The following is a 17377-nucleotide window of genomic DNA, read 5'->3' on the forward strand; positions in this document are numbered from 1 at the left end:
TATTTGGATTGACTTACACAAATACCATCCTTGAGTTGTTTGATTTGAAATCCAAGGAACTAATTTAACTTCCCCATCATAGACCTTTCAAATTCCCCTTGCATCATTTTGCCAAAATCACTAGACAAAATCTCATTAGTACAACCATAAATAATATCATCTACATATATTTGAACAAGAAGAGTATGATGATTTATTTTTTTAATAAAAAGTGTAGTGTTGACCTTTCCTTTGGTAAAATATTTTTCAAGTAGAAAGTTTGTTAAACGATCGTACCAAGCACGAGGAGCTTGCTTTAAGCCATGGAGAGCTTTCTACAGTTTATACACATGAGAAGGATGTTTGTAGTCTTCAAAACCTAGGGGTTGTTCAATAAACACTTGTTATTGTATATAACCATTAAGAAATGCATTCTTTACGTCCATTTGATATAACTGAAAATTTAAAGAGCAAGCATATGCAAGTAACAATCGAATAGCTTCAAGTCAAGCAACAGAAACGAAGGTTTCATCAAAATATATTTCTTCTTCCTAATTGTATCCTTGTGCTACTAGTCTAGCTTTATTTCTAACTATAATTCCATTTTCATCTGATTTATTACAGAATACCCAACGAGTTCCTATAACATGCCTATTTTCAGGTCTAGGAACAAGTTCCCAAACTTCATTTCTCTCAAACTGGTTTAATTCTTCCTGGATGGCAAGAATCCAATGTTCACCCTCGATTGCATCATCAATCTTTGAAGGTTCTATTTCAGAAACGAAGGCTATGTTTAAACAACAATCATTTAGCTTCAAACGAATAGTGACACACTTACTTATATCGCCAATGATGTTGTCAATAGGATGATCTCGATGAGTTCTCCATTCTTTTGTAAATCAGAATGAATATGCTCTTCTTGAGAAGATAGAGTATCATTCATTTTCAAATTCTCAGTATTGATTGTTGCATTGGTAAAAGATTCCTCTATAAAAGAGGAACTTAGCAAGTCCTCTTCTTCAAGAGATAACACATCCTTTATTATAGGATTGATTTCATTAAAAGACACATAAACAGATTCTTCCATGGCTAGAGTTCTTTTATTGAAAATTCTGTAAGCTTTACTCGTAAGAGAGTAGCCTAGGAAGAGTCCTTCATCAGCTTTTGCATCAAACTTGCATAGGTTATCTTTACCATTATTTAAAACAAAGCATTTACAACCAAATACATGCAAATGAGAAATGTTTGGGTTTCTACCTTTAAAGAGTTTCATAGGGGGTTTTCATGAGAATTGGTCTTATAAGAACTATGTTTGAAACATAACCTGTTGTACTAATTGCATCAGCTCAAAAGTATTTTGGGAGATTAGTTACATTCAACATTGTACGAGCAAGTTCTTCTAAGGACCGATTCTTTCTCTCTACAACACCATTTTGTTGTGTTGTTCTAGGAGCAGAAAAATTGTGATTGATACCCATATCATCATAGAAATATTCAAAAAAAGCATTTTGAAATTCTCCCCCATGATCACTTCTTATAGTAGCGATTTTCAAAGGTTTTTCATTTTGAACTCTTTTAGCATATTTGCTAAAGGCATTGAATGTCTCATTCTTATGAACTAAGAATAGAGTCCAAGTATATCTTGAATAATCATCTACTATAACAAGGGCCTAGTAGTTACCACCATAAGTTTTGGAAGAAACCATATGCTTAGGTTTGAAAGAGCTTTTTGATTGTTTACCCATTTGACAAGCACTACATAGTTTATCTTTAACAAACTTTATTTTAGGTAAACCAACAACTAAATCTTTCTTAATCAATTTATTCAAATGATCCATATGAATATGAGCAATTCTCCTATGTCAAAGCCATGCATCATGATTATTATTAGAAACTAAACATTTTATTAGTTAAGAAGAATCTATGTTAATCATATATATATTATTTATCATCTTACCAATTAGTTTAGAGTTATTAGAATCCTTACTTTCGATGATGCATTTATCAGGGTAGAATGCCTCATGAAATCCTTTGTCGCATAGTTGACTTATGCTCAACAAGTTGTGCTTGAGTCCTTCGACATACAATACTCCTTCTATAATTGTTGAAGGTGGCTAATCGATTCTACCAATTCCAAGTATTTTTCCTCTTGTTGTTATCACCATCAGTGACACAGCCTGTGTCCCTTGGAGTAAGGATAGAGTAATTATCTTTGTCGCTCGTCATGTGCTTTGACAAGTCGCTGTCCAGATACCATAGATTGCAGACGACTCTCAATTTATCCTACAAAATAGGTTAAGTAGTATTAGGTACCCAATTTTATTTGGGTCCTACATGGTTAGCACTTTTCTCAACCCATCCTTATTGACCTAAGGGCACACCATGTTTTCTAATCATTCAAGTGTTTGGTGTATGCTCATGGTTCTTACAATAAGTACATATGGGATGATGCTTATGTATCCTAGATCCATTGTTACTATAATTAAATGCATGGGTACTTTGTTTCCGAAAGTTTATCTTTGTTGAGACATTTTGTTTCTTAGAAACTTGGCTGTTAGAATAGCCAAGACCTCTCCGGTCTGCAGAATGTCTCTGATCTTTAATAATTTTGTCCATATTTTTGCTCCTCTTGTTTGACTTATTAAGTTCAAGACTTAATGTTGACACTTTCTTTTCAAGAGTAATGCAATTTTGACATGAAGAATATGATGGTTTATTGCTGAATACTTCTAACTCAGTTTTTTGTTTTAAAAACAGTTTCGTGAGTTTGACATATTCGTCATGTAAATTATTAAATTCAACTTGCAATTCAGAAGAAGAAAATAAGTTAGTTTCATTTACTTCTTCATCATCATAATGATGAGATGACATTAGTGAGAGATGTGTTTGTTCTTCATTTTCTAGTTGAAAAGCAGAACTGGTATCATTGTCTTCCCAAGCTATGTAGGCTCTTCGTCCAGTCCTCATTTCATTCTTGACTTTAAAGGCATTCTTTTTCAGGTTTGGACAGTCCATCTTCATATGACCAGACTTACCACATTCAAAACATGTGAAGTTTTGGTTTGAAGTATAGGCATCATTATTCTTGGTGAATTTCTTCATTTGTCCAATTTTAGTGCCTTTGTTCCTTTTAAGGAACTTGTTTTTACAAAAAGACTCATGTCTTCCATCTCTTCCTTTTCTGATTCATCTCTTGATGAGTCATATCTATCTACATTTTCTTTGAGAGAGATATTTTCTTCTTCTTCTCTTGCTCTTCATGTTGGTCAAGTTGGCTGAGTTCCAATTCATGTTCCTGCAATTTACCAAATAAAGCAGCCAATGACATTTTTTATAAAATTTTCTTTTCAGAAATGGCTGTAACTTTTGATTGCAATGTTCTGGTGAGTGATCTTAGAACTTTTAAGTTCAAGTCACTATTTGATAAAGTTCAAGATGATTTGTAAGGTGAGTAAATCTCTTTTGTAAATCTAGAATTTTCTCTCTAGGCTTCATACGAAACATTTCGTATTCCTGGGAGAGCGTGTTGAGTCTCGACCTTTTGACTTTATTAGTTCCTTCGTGTGTAGTCTCTAGAGTATCCCACATTTCTTTAGCAGATTTGCAGTTTGATACTCTAAAGAATTCATCAATGCCAAGTGCTAATGTGAGGATGTTCTTTGCCTTGAGATTGTATTCCACCTTCTTTTTGTCTTCATCATTCCATGAGAATTTTGGCTTCACTTCCCTTATACCATTAATAACAGTAAATGATTCATAAGGTCCTTCCTCAATCATATTCCAAATGTCCAGATCTTGATATTCAATGAAGATTCTCATTCTGATTTTCCAAAAATCATAACATTCTCCAATAAAAATTGGAGGGCAATTTATGTTGGAACCTTCTTCGAGAAATGATCTTGCGGCCATCTTAGATTCAGGATCAGATTTAAGAATAATTTACTCAAACAAGCTCTGGTGCTAATTGTAAGACTGAGATGGCAACTAAGAGGGGGGGTAAATTAGTTTAAAAATTATGACATATTTTTCTACAAAATTCAAGAATTAATAGCAGCGGAAATGTTAGCAGAAAATAGCAAGTAATTTAAGGAGTTTAAGGGAGAAGAGAGTACTCAGAGATTTTATACTAGTTCACCTTTTGTCCACCGAATGCTACAGCCAATACTCTTGCAGCACAAGATATTTCTTCATTAGATATTAAGAGTAGCAATTACAAATTTCTACCCCGAGATTTCCTTGTAACTTACTCACTCTCTAATACCTATATCACTCTTTGGAAAACACCCTTTCCAAGTGACTCTATCCCCTTTCTTATCACACCCTTGTGAAAGAAAGTAATTCAACAAATTGAATGAAGAAAACTGTAATAATGGCAAGGATTGCCTTTACAAGATTTGAAACTATGAACTCTTGCAATCCAATAACTCTTTGTATACTTTAGTACTAATGCTGAAAAGGTTTGAATAACTTTGAAACAACACTTAAGGCAACTTCAGAAAATATATTGTGAAAGTTAAGACCAAATTGCAAGAAATGTAGACCAAGTATTTCAGAAAAGTTTAGATTGTGTGTGTGAGTTATATCTTGTGAATTATGAGTTTCAATGCCTTTAAATAGGCTTTCCAATCAGCCATAACACCTCTATGAAAACTTGGGAATTGATAGGAATGAAACCATTTTTTTTTGGGTGAAAGTTGTGTAGTTTGAATATGAAAACTGGTGCAATATCTCTCAGTAATTGATTACCCAAACATTCTTTCCAACTGAGTAATTGATTTTCACAGGCTGTAATCGATTACTCACAGGTTGTAATCGATTACCCAATTGTTTTGTCCAATAGAGTAATTGTTTATCGTATTGTGTAATCGGTTACTCAAATAGTTGTAATGGAATACCCTGGTCAATTTTTGTTGGATAACTCATTTCTCAATCATGTAACCTGTTACTTAGTTCTAGTAACATGTTACTTAGTCACAGTAACCTATTACTTAGATCCAGTAACATGTTACACAATATTTTGAGAAATGTTTTTATTTATACTTGTAGTTTTCAATTTTCTTTTAAAATACTTTTGAGAAATACTACTATTTGTATATAATAGAGTATAAGGATAGAAGTACCTAAAGACTTAGATTCTAAATCATCAAAGCTTTATCTTCATTGTCTTCATAAGTATTCTTCCTTTTCTTCTATTTTGTGATGTTGGTGTCTTCATCAAAACTATACCAAGGTCAGGACTAGGCGACCTAATCCATGTCCTAGCATACGCCTACAGTTCTGGCATTGTACGCCGAGCGACTCTCCTTGGCAGTGTAGAACGGGTCACATCATTCCAACTCCTTCGCCTCATTAACAATCTTGCAACAGCTGGTCCACAAGGAGTTGAAGACTGGGTGGATGACACAATAGGTACCGGCCTTCAGCCTGGTAGAGTGAAAGAAGTCTCCATGACTACATGATGAGATGGAAAGCGCATAGTGGTGTCGTCACACACCATATCCAGCTCCAGGCCACAAGGGCATGTGTAGGTATAGCGGTCCTCGTCAATTCTTCATGCCCTCTCCCAAGACATCGAGAATCGGTAGCTCTTGAATCCGCATCGATTTTTCCTTTTGGGCCGTTGATAAAAACTATTCATTAGATGTAGGACATAACCCAAATACAAGCAGAAAGAAAGGGAGTTAGACATCTAATGAATAGTTTTTATCAACGGCGTGGAATTATACAGAATATCACATCCAGATATAACACACATAATATACATATTATGTTATCACATACATAAACACAAATGATGAATGATTTTTGTAACTCAGGATATGGGGATAAATATCCACGAGTTCAATATATGAATGCTATGTTTAGTTCATCCATCCTTACACCAATATCCACCCAATAAACTGTTCGGAAATAACCGAGAGTACAGGTCCCATACAAGTCGATTTGAATGCACCAACTTATTCCTCGCAAGGATATATGATTGATCTGTTCCAATGGAACTGTCCATTTTAGGATGGTGTCATATCAAACACTGTTTGGGAATCCCTCTCATCAATCCTAATTGCCAAAAGGGGTTGTTAGAGATTGTCTAGTTTGCGTTGTGAGAACTGTCTGATCCAACAGAATACCTCATCCAGGAATACAGGGGACTCGTCTCACCTAGACTCTCCCTCAAGGCTTTTACTAACGCATCACCGCCATCACCGCCATCACCGTCCCTCTCAACATCTCGAGGCTCATTCGTCTCCCATAACTTTCCTCTCTACTACTTCATTGTTCATAATGAGTATGCACGCTACCCGAGGTTAGCCGATTAAATTTTTAATCATTATTTATTTTTACACGATCGGACCAGCCTAAGACATTTCCCAAAGGAATGCTTCTTGTGGGGCCCGATCTTACATCATACCATAAAAGAAGAATAATATCCTCACTACTATGACCCTTCATTGAATCACCAAGGATGGACCAATGGTCACGCCACTTATGGTCAGATGATCTAGTTGTGTGGTAAACATAACCTCTTGGGCATTGCCCTTAACGACATAATAGTCGACGTCTTTGTCAGGAGGGCCCTAACTAATCCCGTTACCACCCACAACTCATACTACTGGTAGATAACGTTTACTTATGCTCTAGTGATAGGTATTTATTTCATCTTTGGGACATCAATCCCTTTTTAAAGTATTTTATCTTGTATTACTCGCATTCCCATACTTTCCATCATTCAGACGATTTTATAGCACTGATAATAGATTATGCCAAAGGTTAATCGGTTATTCCTAGTTACAGTTGCTAAAAGAATAATGATTTCTAATATCGATAATTGATTACCAAACCAGGTAATCGATTATGTCCATTGGACAGGGAGCTTTTAGAATATTGATAATCGATTATGTTACATTTTAATTCATTATTCCTAGTTACAATAGCTACAAGATTCTGATTTTTGATATCGATAATCGGTTATGTAAAAGGGTTAATCAATTACTCCTAGTTACAGTAGATACAAGATTCTGATTTTTTATATCGAGAATTGATTATCAACCATGGTAATCGATTATGACCATTAGATAGGGGGTTTTAAAATACGGAAAATCGAATATCTCAAGGGATAGTCGATCCTTCCTAGTTATAGTTATTCGAGTAATGTTCATCCTTGGATCACCACAACATTACTCCACAAATTGACATAACTTAAACGATATGACTTAAGAGATCATCCGTACTTAATCCTAACAGACAAACAATTGATTAAATACGGGATTTCTTAATACTCAAGATAACTCCAAACTTTTGAGGTAGTTTAGGAGGTCTGAATGTCATATTCTGATACCACTATGTCACGATGTATTCTCCCTCACCTTAGAGTGTCATGTGAGTAGTTCCCTTGGTGATAAGTGTGAAACGAGTATGTTGCCCAACTTTGGAAGCTTCGGAAATAAACACAAGAACAAATTAGTAGGTTTGCGAGTTAAAACTCTTGCATGATAACCCTTAGGTAAAGACACCTTTTAACCTATCATGGACTAAATCACTTTCATCCATCTGATTCAAGATTACATATTCTTGAACCATACTTTATCATCAAAAGTCTTGTTTAAGAAAACAATCATTTTTAAAATAAGACTTTAACAAAGCTTGTACTTTTAACTTTAACACAAATCAATACTTCCATGAAGACTTTTTAAGTCATATTCACCACTTTAAGGTAAGTGACTTAATCAAAGTCAACACTTTAAATCGAGATCTCTTAAGTTAAACTTATCACTTTAAAGTAAGCTAACTCAATTGGATTCAATACTTTTGAACAATAAAACTCCATGGTCATTTCAACACATTTCATTCTAAAGCAACCACAAGGGTTGATAGTGTTGATCTCATTCATAAAACTATTTTAAAATCAAGATATTACATGTTAAACTTACCACTTTAAAGTAAGCTAACTAAAGTAGATTCAACAAAACTCTATGGTCCTCTCAACACATTTCATTCTAAAGCAGTCACAAGGGTTTATAGTGTTGATCACATAATCAAGAAAAACATATCAAAAGTTAACATTTTAAATCAAGATCTCTTAATTTAAACTTACTACTTTAAAGTAAGCTAACTTAAGTTGATTCAATAAAAATCTATGGTCATCTCAACACATTTCATGCTAAAGAAACCAGAAGGGTTGTTAGTGTTGATCACATAGTCAAGAATAACATATCAAAAGTTAACATTTTAAATCAATATCTCTTAAGTTAAACTTACCACTTTATAGTAAGCTAACTTAAGCTGGTTCAATAAAACTCTATGGTCATCTCAATACATTTCATTCTAAAGCAACCAGAAGGATTGATAGTGTTGATCACATAATCAAGAACAACATACTAAAATATGATAATTATCTAATGGTGTATATGTGAGAGATTGAGAAAACAAGAAGAGAAATACGTTGAAATCTCTTAGAAGTGCTTATAATGCAAAGTGAAAAATTGAGGAAAAAACTGTTAACCCTCAAGACCAGGGGGTTGCTTATTTAGAGGGAGGAAATTAGATTTGGGGGGAGATCAAAGTGGTTCCCCAAAGTCATGGTAATAAGGAGTTGATGAGTGATTTAGGGGATTATGTAAGTGATTGTACTTTTGCTTATTCAACAAGCAAGCTTGACTCATGAATGGGTGATGTCACTAATGTGATGTCGTGATTAAAATCATGCCCGAGTATTGTCAGTTAAAATTCGGTCGGAGATTAAAAATCTCCCAATTTAGGGTTATGTTTAGAACGTCGAAAGTTGGATTTCAGAGTGAAAATATCTAGAGATGAGTTATGGACAAACTTAGTGTCTATTTTGGCTCGAAATAACATTTTGAAATTAATGGCGTAATCGGAATTTGATTCCGAGTTATGGAACTCACAAATCACTTTTGGGCCGAATTTAGAGTGAAATGGGCCTGAAAGAGGCCCGAAGACTTTCCTTCTCATAAAATTATGAACATTTACCATAAATTAGGAAATCACAATACAAGACTAAAACTAAACTAAGGTTTAGACTAAATAAATGCCGATTATTTTCTAAAATTAATCGCTTATCAATTAAATAATTAATGCGAACAGAAAAACATGGTCTTACAACTCAAGCATTATTATCCGATTATCCCTAACAACACACCACTCTTCAACCAATCTATGATTGGGATATGACTTGACTAGTTTCAGTCCTGCTTTCTGTAAGCACCATTCCATGCATAAAATTACTAAAGTATTTTTTCCCTTTTGTTTTTATTTATTTATATTAATTTTATATACTCATAAACTATAATTATTTAATCAGCAAAATATTATTTCAAAAAACAATTTTTCCTTAATAATGTTCAATAGAATTTTAACAACAACAATAATAAATAATTATGATAATATTCTATGGGATAAATAGAAATAACAAAAAAATCATGAAGATCTCTTTTATATTGCAACTAATTAACAAAAACATTGAAATTAAATAAAAATTACTACTAATTAAAAATAATCTCAGCTTCTTACTATAATTAAAAATGACAATTAGTTGCTTTTAAAAAAATATCTTGCACATAACAAATTTTATTATAATCATTTATTAAATATATAATTTTTCTAGGAACAATCAAATTTGAAGGAGGGTCGTGGTACCACTTTTCATCCTCATATTATCTTCGAATGGTCGTGTTGCGATACTTTTATTCATTTTATTTAATTCGTAACAAAAAATGAAACTTTTTTCTTAATTAAATCAATAATTGGCAACAACAATAATAATAAAATCCCTTTTCTCCAATAAATAAAAATAAAAAATTAAACAAGTATTTTTCTGTGTAAAAAATATAGAGTTCTAATCTTATCAAGGATAGAGGAAGGGTCGTCAATGATGATCTCTTTTCAATAACTAATCTTTTAGACTTTTGCACTACGTCGCTTCTGCTCCTAGTATGTAACTATGCTTCCCTTTCTCATATCGGGATACATAGAGCAAGGTTTCACCATTTGAGGCACACAAAAATATATAAATTATTTATTTTTCATTAATTAATTAAATAACCGAATAAATTTAAGGTCTAAAATAACTCATGCAATTTAGTGAGGGTACCGTTTAAAATGAGTAGATACGATGCTAATACCTTCCCTATTCTGTAACCGATTTCCAAATTCAGATATCAAATCCAAAGCGATATTTAATTAGGTTAAAATAATTTTCTACATTTTTACTATAAAAAAATGCAGCTGCGACTGTAGAAAGACGTGTAACCAAAAATTGGGACGTGACAACTGACGACTCTACTAGCAAGTTTTTAAGAAACTTACGCCCATAATCACTAAATATCTCACTAATCATATTTTTTTAATTGTTTGGTTATTTGATTTATTTTTCTTACAAAAGAAACTCAAGTCGTAATTGTTAATATTATAATTAAATAATTTTCTATTTTTATTATTATAGCTTTTGACAATGGTTTTATTTAAATTCCTATGCTTCCCAATAGTAAAGTACATTAGTGTTTGTATACACATGCCCTACACCAGTATCAGTGATATATTTATGGATAGCATGGAAGCTAGTCTTGTTGGTTATGACTTTCTTTGTCTCTGGTATTGGTAATTTGGACCATTCAGATTGTTACCAAATATTGTGAGTTAGGAGCTTGAGCATGTCTATCATTTCTAACCCCATAATATTTGGGTTTCCTTTCTTTGGAGGGTTTGTAATGTAGGCACCTTATAGAAAATCTAGAGCTCATTAAGGAGTCCATTACACACTAGAAATCTACCCTAGGATGTTGATTTTTTTATTCAAAAAAACCTTGGAGGTGTATCCAATATAAACATTGGGAAGCATATTATATTGTACCATACCATAATCAAGACTCTTGTCCCTTGAATAAAGTGAACCAATAGTAACTCAAGTCCTAATGGTGTAGGATATCATAGCACATTGGTATCCATATACCATAAGCACATCAACTACATGTAAAATAAAGTACTCTTGGTATAATATATCATCCTAAAGATAATTTTCATCATAAAGATCATAGTAACTCATTCTTACTCTAGGTTAGCCTGAACTATATGACAAATGTCAACCCATCATGACACTTAAAATCTTGTAATGATGACCAAATCACCCCAAGATAGGATCCCTTACCCTAAAGGACATGCATTTTGTATTATTATATACTACATCCATGCATATATTAACTCAAAATAAAAAACATATCATTCAAGAGAAAATTGATCTATGCATACGTGCATTTTAAAAATTAAAATATATTATTCAAACATTATTTTACTCGTTTATTCATATATACATGCATTTAGAAAAGGAAAACACATTATCATTCTGCTTATCTATCCAATCGTCCATGCATTTAAAAAGAAGAATACATCATTCATACATATATCTACTTATTCATTCATGTGTGCTTTCATCAAAAATAAAAAGTGGTCATTCAAACCACACATTTCATTACTATATTATGCACTCTAGTCTCTATCTTACCATATCATTTCATTAATTATTGCAAATCATTTCATACATCTTCCAATATATCACAACCTTCATGCACTCCAACTTCATATGCATCATGAATTACTCTTTTCTTGCAGTCTCACGCATTAAAAAGAAATCATTATGCTTTCATTCATGTATACCTAGACTGGAAAAAATAGACACATAATTCGTACATAGACCCACTTTTTCATGAATTCATCAAAAATAGAAATAAAACATTCAAAAAAAACATTTCATTCATTATCATATCATGAATTCTAATATGTTATTTCATCATATCATTGTATTTATTGTTGCAAATCTTCCTATCATAAAAAAAATCTAAATCATTGTATACATTTTCAAGTATTTCACATATATCATACCCTAACACATTCAACATCATATATAACAAATTGCATTTTTCAAGAATCCACTTTCATTCGTAAAAAAAATTGCATACATTCTGTAGCTACTATCATGCACTTCCATGCATTAGATTCATCAATTATTGCAATGTTATTCCATTCATACATCCCAAAATAATCAAATGCATCATCATATATATGCCATGTATTTTTTAAGTTATATAGGCTCTAGGTCAACATTACTTGCATTTCATTCAACATTATATGTTGTATTTCAATCCATATAACAAGGAGATAAAAGAGAAAACTATTCACTCTATGCGCATCATGCATCAATAAAAAAAATTCTTCTGCATACACTTCATGATCCATTGTTAAGGGCGCTCATCAGATAAGAGTAGGTTTTAAGAATATTATTGCTAGACTTGACTGAAATAAATCATGGTTGAAGCTGAACATTCAAGATAGAAAGATTTCCAATTTTTGATCGAGACTACATGAGCTAAACCTGTTACATAAGATAGCGCATTGTGTCCTACCCTAGTTAAACCGAGGACAGCATTGAAAACTTCTTCTCATTTGAGGATCCCAGACAAGGTCAAACGCTCTTACAATCACCCAACTTCCTCTTTTATGAATAAAGATTTATTTTTAAATGTTATCATTTTAATGAGTATATACTAGAGCATTATCATTCAAATTTCCACAATACACTCTACTAATCATATTTATCCAAAAAACACATAACAAAATAAATCAAAATAAAATTAGTTTATGCATTAATATGAAATATTTGATTCAAAAAGATAAAATAGAGGGTGATGCAAATATAATACCCAAAATGATGGAAATTTTCAGGCAGATCTTTCCAATGACACAAGGCTTTTTTATAACTCCCAAATACTAAGGAGATATGCCTACTCACCCCATTTCTGATGGCATGGTTTTTTCTACTGATTTCCTTGACATTCAATTACTAAAGAAACTAATACATTCTTTCATATCACTCATATGACCGAAAGATAAGAGAATACAAAAAGTGTTCCCACCTTATAGTTAAAGGAAAGCAACAATAAAAAACAAAATCCCACTAGGGAAGCTCAAGGAATATCTCAAACAAAAGTTACAGTAAAGAAAAGTTCATTATCAATGAACGCAAAAGGAACCCTTCATGGGAGAATTATCACCTTAATATTATGTCATTCTTATCACAATCTAGAAAATTCACTTGCTAGTGAAATGTCATGCTAGAAAAATTTTGAAAATATGACAAAGAAGAAAGGTGAAAGGTGGATATGTGAAACACATACTTTTAACCTTATATCCTTTTCTTGGAAACCCTTATCCAAGCTACAATACAAGTTTGAAAAGAGCTTGTTGATGACTAATTTGACTAAGATGTATACTAGAGCATAAAATCTTGACTCCACTAAACTAATAAATATTTGATAAAGTTATCTCATCTTAATGCATAGGATTAAAATTTAAGTATCTCTCATCATTATCATTACCATCATCATTAACAACAATACTCAAAGCCCAACACAAATTTAATTTTTTATTCATCATTAACACGTACAACCAAACACAAGTGAAATTCTACCATCGCCACCACATCAATACAAGCTTAAACACAAATCAAAGTTTATCATCATCACCACTCATAACCTAAGCATTTTTCAAGTTAATAAATAATTTTTTTAGTATTTATTTTTAAGGAGCGTTAAATGAAAAGAAACGTGGAAGCCTCTCAAATTGGAGCAATTTTGAGATGATTCATAATCTATAAACTTATAGTCCAATTGATATGATCCTCAAAGAGCCTAATCTTGATCTTGGTGGTCTTGAAGGCATAAGTGGCCCTATGACTAGGGCTCGGGCAAAAAGGGTTCAAAATGCCCTTACACAACTCATAATGTTGATCCATGATGGTGAGCCAAAGATAGCCCAAGGGGATGTAAAGATGCTCACTAGCATCTTGGTCCATGGCTCTGATCGAGCCAAGGATGGACCAGGCCATGCGCAGGACTCAGGCCACGGGTCTAGGCAAGGCGCCAAAAATGGCCCTAGCACAGAGCCAGACGCATCAAGCTCAATTCCTGACCGAGACAACCCTGGCTAGGTTGGGGAACTTGGTGCACACAGTGATGCACCAGGTACTGGGCGAGACTGGCCTGGCCAAGAAATCTGACCGAGGCGCATGCGCCTAGCATGCTGCATCATGCGCTGGGCGTAGCCTGACCGAGTCAAACTTAGTCAATTTAATAAGCATTGAGTCATTTTAATTTCTATAATAAATGTGTGGGCTAACTTTTTTCCAACACTTAGTTTAATTAATTTAAGCATGTTTGTCATAAATCTGCCCATGAAAATTGACCAGAATAAAATTTGACTCGTGAGTAGTTAAGACAAGCCTAAAAGTGTAACCGACACTTTAATGCTTGGACCAACTTAATATTTTCGTGAACCAAACTTATTCTAACATTGTCTAATATTATTTGGCAGGTAATTAGAGTCTAATATGGCCGTTGGAAGACATTTTCTAGAGGGAATCTTCAAGATGACCGTGGAGAGGCTTAAAGGAGCATTGATGGAGCTTTAAGGCAATGTTTGGACCGTTGGAGCTAAAACCGCATAATTCATTCTGAAGCATCCTAAGTCATTTCTAAGGCCGCTGGAGCAAATTTGCTCATGTGGAAATTGAATATGGCTGTTTGAGACTTTATTGGTGCATTAAAGGTGCTTTATGCACATAACTTAGCCGTTGGTAGCCTACCAACTCATCCCAATGGAATCCTATGGTATTTATTGATCTTTTCAGCCACACTTAGCCATGGGAAATTCATTCCTTGACAAAGGAATCCTATACCAACATCAAGTGGAACCGAGGAGCATTAACAAGGCATAAAATCAACATTTGCCATGTGCCAAATTGGAAGAATCCTATGAAGCTCATCAAAGCTTGCTCGTGAGCATTAAGGAGTCATCAACTCTCTTAACCATTTCACTTAATGAGGAAGCTGTGCACTTAAGGTTGAGGGGAATGCCATGCTCATCCAACATTGGCAATGAAAGTCAATTGGCCTAGTCATTAAGTTTGCTTTCAATTGTAATAAGGCACACGTGCCAAGTCTTTTCCTACTCGAATTTAGTCTAGATTAGGAGTAGATTCATTGCTTATAGAGTATCCAATGTAAACGTGCAAGGCATGCAGTCTATGTTTCCAACTGAGGGAGCCTTGATGGCTTGCCTATATATGTAATGTTCTATGTTGAGAAATAAACAACTTTGAGTCAAACTAAATTGTATTCCTTTGTGAATCAAAGAGGATTATATCCTTGTGAGAGTATTCTCCAAACCTTCTTGGCTGAACCAAGATTAAAAGTTCTTATCAAGAACCAAGTTCTTGTGGCGAGCATCACTTGGCTTATCAAACAACTGAATTGTTTGTGGCGCCTCACCTCATCTCTTTTCCATCTTCTTTTATCCAAAACACAAGTTATTCCGCTGCATATCTCAAAGGCTTAACTCCAACCGTGAGCCTAGGCCATACACCAACCAAGATAGATCGTTTCAAGAGCCTTTTACACAAGATCCTACTAGAGAAATTTGACAAGAAGAATGACTTCTCATATCTTACACTAGGGCAATTTTTTGGCAATCTCATTTTTCTAATGCCAAGTCACAAGAAAACCAAAGGTGAGGCTATAGTGAAGTTTCTTTAAATGGCTTTATAAGTTGATTCAGTTGTAAAAATGCAGAATCCTTCACTAAGAAGAGGAAATATCTTAAGTTATCAACTTCAAGAACAACTCCAACAATGACTCGTATAAGTCTTCTCCTTTCTATCAAATGAGACTACCACGCCGAGGGTGTTCACAAAAACAAAACATCAAATAAGTAAACAGAAAAAACAAAGCAAAGATAGTGATAGGTTGAAAATTCACAAGGATAACCTAAGAAAATAAGAGCATTTCTAAGTAAAAAATTTGCAAAGGTGGCTTAGGATAATAATAAAATGAGATAATTCCTTACATATACCTACACTAGGTACTATGGGAAAAAATTAGCGAAAATAAATGAACACCCTCAAAGTGAAGTCTTACTACTACTCATCCTCTAATTAAGGCAGCTTTGAAGGAAAGTTGAGCATTCAGAATAAGCACACTCGGACAATATTTTTTGATACAAAAACACCAATACATTTAAAAGAAAATGTATGCCACCCTACATTGGGGCTATATATTTGGGTTTAGTCATCCTCCACAAGATGACACTGAGGAAGGTTGTATGGATTACCTTAAAGGAAATATCTCTTTAAGAAAACTAGGACAGTTTCGATGAAAATGAAACTAATATTTATGTCAATGGTAGTCAATAAGGTCGCTTCAGTCGAGTACACAAAAGTTGATGAATGTCATCCCAAATGAAAACGTAATCATAAGTGGTACAATAAAACATTTATGCACGGGTCTCGCTAGGGATGGCAATGAAAATTTAACTAGTCGGTATCAGTCCGAACCAAACCCAAATTTAACTAGAAAACCCGATGAGACTAAGTTTACGTTCCGGTTTTACCCGAGTTGAATTTTTGGGTTCGGTATTGGTATTGTTGATACCCTATCCCGAATTTGTCCCAAACCCAATTAATATAGGTTAAATTATAAAATTAGGCATAAATACATATATAAACTTATATATATATATATATATAGAAATTTCACATATAGATATAGAATATATATATATATATATATACATATATAAGTATTTGTTTCTGGCGGGTTTGGGTTACCCAAAACCTGACGAGTTCTGTGATGATAGCACTTTTATCAACCCCACCGAATTTGGGTTCGAGTTTGGGTTTTGGATTTCGGCTTCTGGGTTGGGTAAGCACAAATCCAATACCAAACCAGAAATACATTCATTCAAAAAGCATATAATACTCTTATCATACATACATTGAAGCATATTCACATTAATCATAATAACATTAATAAGAGTTTCATGGATTATATAACATACTCTCAAACAATAGTACATGCATATTCCATAATCATAGCATCACAAACGAGAGTTTTTAAGTAGACTGAATCACGTTCTTCCACACAAAAAGTAATCATTATCGGACTTAGATGCCAAACTATTGTGACTTTACCGAACTTAAATGCCAGGACATTCTTTCAAAATTTAACATTGTCAGATTCATACGCCAATATGTTATGACATCAATACACCCGCCATAGTAGAGTCTAGAATTGCTTCATCAAATCGATGGTCCACTAGTAGAGTCTCGAACTCTTTTGCCAAAACGATGGTCCACTAGTAGAGTCTCGAACTACTTCATCAAATCTAGATGGTCCACCAACAGAGTCTCGAACTGCTTCATCAAATCCTTATGGTCCATCAGCAGAGTCTTGATATGATTCATCAAATCTTGATAGTCCAATAATAGAGTCTTGAACTACTTCATCAAATTTCGACCATCCACTAGCAGAGTCTCGAACTACTTCATCAAATCTCA

The sequence above is a fragment of the Lupinus angustifolius genome, unplaced genomic scaffold (genome assembly GCF_001865875.1).
Source record: "Lupinus angustifolius cultivar Tanjil unplaced genomic scaffold, LupAngTanjil_v1.0 Scaffold_464, whole genome shotgun sequence".
NCBI classification, from domain to species: Eukaryota; Viridiplantae; Streptophyta; class Magnoliopsida; order Fabales; family Fabaceae; genus Lupinus; species Lupinus angustifolius.